Raw genomic sequence first — 3406 nt, 5'->3', positions numbered from 1 at the left:
TAGGACACCTGTGTGTTGGACAGAACTGAGTGAGAAGAAGATTTTGGGTCCAGATTTGGTTAGAGAAACGGAAGAGAAAGTGGAAATCATCAGAAAACGGCTGAAAGAAGCAAGTGATCGACAGAAGTCCTATGCCGATTTAAAGAGAAAGGATATTGAGTACTCGGTTGGTGATAAAGTATTTCTGAAAGTTTCACCATGGAAAAAGATCCTAAGGTTTGGACGAAAGGGTAAGCTTAGCCCTAGGTTCATTGGTCTATACGAGATTGTTGAACGTGTAGGACCATTAGCCTATCGCCTAGCGTTACCTTCAACCTTAGATCGAATTCATAATGTCTTTCACGTATCCATGTTAAGGAGATACAGATCAGACCCATCACATGTGTTATCAGCAGAAGAGATTGAAATTCAGCCGGATCTCACTTATGAAGAAGAACCAGTTCAGATCTTAGCCAGAGAAATTAAAGAATTACGGAACAAGAAAATAGCATTGGTAAAAGTTCTTTGGAGGAATCATAAGACAGAAGAAGCAACTTGGGAATCTGAAGAAACCATGCGACAACAGTATCCACAATTGTTCATAACAGGTAAACTTCGGGACGAAGTTTTTATTTAGGAGGGGAGAATTGTGACATCCTACCGAGTCAAGTCTTAGCATAGAGTCGAGTAGTCGAGTTGAGTCGAGTTGAACCAAACCCGGTTGGGGTAGAATGGGATTATAAGTGGACTTACTTGAGTGAGAGAAAAAGATCAAAGCATATGGGTGAGGATTTATTTGCATTAAAAGATCAAGCTTGGGTCTTAAGTAGTAACCTGTTGACAATTGAGGTACCATTTAGGAAGTTTCACATAAAAATTCATTGATATTTTGATGGCCTACCCGTAATAACCATTTCACTTTCCCATTTTCATCTTTATCTTCATCTTTTTCATCTCCTTCCTTTCTCCATCCATTTTCATGGTAGTTAAGCCTTAACTTCAACTTCTCTTCTATCCAAGTAAGTAAACCTTCTTGAAGTTCATAATTGAATCATTTGGTGCTATTTTTAGAATATTCATAAGAATTCTTATTTATAGGTGAAGTGAGTTCAAAGGTAGTAGAAAAAGGAAGTTAAAGAAGAGCTCAAGCTTTTTGGCGTAAAGGTTTGATATCTCTTTTCATTTACCATTTTCTTTGCATGAGAATTTGTGTGGTGTGTTGCTAATGAGACAATATTGCTTCATTTTGAGTGGGAGGACTGGTAATGGTGAGAAAATAGGGGAGGAATTGAATAAATGAAGTAAATAGTGAGTTTATGCTGAAACAGGTTTTGCTGGAAATTTTACCAGTAACTTCATCTTGATTTTGACCCCATTTAATGATGGAATTAGGAAGTGTCATAGAAGAGTTATTTGTTCCTCTATGTGTTAGCTTTACATGGATTTTTGAATCATCCAAATCGGAGTTGTATATTGAGAGATATGACCAAAAGAGTACAGACTGTGCAGGCTGGAAAACGCGACGCGCGTGCGCAAATTGCATGACGAGCTCGCGACTTGTGCCTGAAACTCACTGACTCTCATTTTGCACTTTACGCGCTCGCGACTTGTGTTTTCATGCACTTTTGGACTTCATTTCCTATGCAATTGGATTCCTTTGCTCAACTTGTATGCCTCCAATCATTTTAAAACAAAAATACAACATTAGAACATGTATCAAAGCAACATGCAAGCATGCAAATGATGTGAAATCAAATAAACATTATGATTTATGAAGTTATGAACTATTAATATGATGTTGTGTTATATTATTGACATACCAACATTAGGCTCCATTGAGGTTAGGTAGAAACCACTTAGATAAGGCTATGTCGCGACATAGGATAGCAGATCTGCACCCCATACAGTTTGATACTCCGGCTACAGGCCGTTGAGTGGATATGATTATATATGGGCCATAGCAGCCAAGCATACAGTATTCATCCAGCTTCATACAGTTTTTCTTATCACTTCGGTTTCACTATAACCTTATGGAGCCATACAGATATCTTGACATAACATTTCATGAATCATACAGTATTATAAACAGTACGAAAGATAATCAAGGTATAATGAAAGTATCATGATATGTGTGCTTAAATGCTTAATTATCCATATGCATTTACATGCTTATTTATATCTATGTATGTGCTTACTTGTTTCTTTATAAGTCGAGATATCCACTGAGCTTTATTTGCCCAGCGAGTTACCTGTTTAACTCGCAGGTTTTGCGACTGGACCGTAGAGAGTCAGCTTACAACTGCTGCAGTTCATCTGTAGAAGACTCAGTCTTCAGGGTAGCTACTCATTTTAATGTGTATCTTTTGTCTAGCCTTTTCATGGCATGTACAGGGCACACAGTTGGGCCCATTTCATTTTGTAAACTAGTAACATGTCTTGTAAATATTAAATACATTAGTTATGTAAACAACATCAGCATGATATTATATTCAATATACATTATGATTTCAGCATGTCAGGCCATACGGTCAACCAGTTTGTAGCGTCTCGGTTCGGTTCATTCGGGTTTACGGGTGAACCGGGAAGGGATGTTACACAGACACTTAATTTTTTTTATTCACTAACTAATCAGTTTTGAATTAGGTTACAATAGCAACAAAATGTTATAATTGAGTGACTGAGGAGCTAAATTGTATTTAGGGTGTAATTGTTACAAGACGTAAATTTTGGAGTATTTTAATGATTTAGATGTGTAATGTATGTATATGGATTAGTTAATGGCTATGTTTGATTGATCTTGCGAATGCTTCATGAATGTGTTGACTAAGATTGAATAATTGAATATTTGAGTTTGAGTGTGATTGGGTTAGTAAGTAGTAGTAATTATGGAACTGTTGTGGTAAATTTCGAAGTATTGTTTACATGCAAAAATTTTTAAGTCTAAATTTAAAAGAAACTCTTGCAGATTTTTTTTCCATATTTCATATTTTTCAGTTCAATATGGTAGGTTTTGCGATTTGGTTCGGTTTTCCAAGAACCATGCATAGCCTTAGTATAGGACGGTAGGAAACTCTTAATGGAAACTAATATTGTGTCATTAGCTTGGATTGATAGGCAAGCAAACGAGACAACGCATGTCCTTGCAAATGTAGCTTGTTTTAGTGTTAGTCTAACAGTTAGGAGTTCACTTCCAATTGTCATTTCTTCTATTGTTGTTTTTGATTTGTCACCTAATTTAATCATATTTCTCATTTCTTAATTTTTTTTATTTTTTATTTTTATTATTTGATGTCTTTTCTCTTTAATAAAAAATTTCAGAAATTCCTTCCAATTTTCTTTCAATTTTAAAATAATATTAAAAGAAAGAGAGAAAAATAAATAACAAAAGATAACAATTTAGAAAAATAAAAAATAAAGTAATTAAGTA

Source organism: Jatropha curcas, chromosome 5 (genome assembly GCF_041381405.1).
Source record: "Jatropha curcas cultivar XTBG-Jc1 chromosome 5, XTBG_Jcur_1.0, whole genome shotgun sequence".
In the NCBI taxonomy this organism is placed as follows: domain Eukaryota; kingdom Viridiplantae; phylum Streptophyta; class Magnoliopsida; order Malpighiales; family Euphorbiaceae; genus Jatropha; species Jatropha curcas.
Note: the sequence above shows the minus strand (reverse complement) of the source record.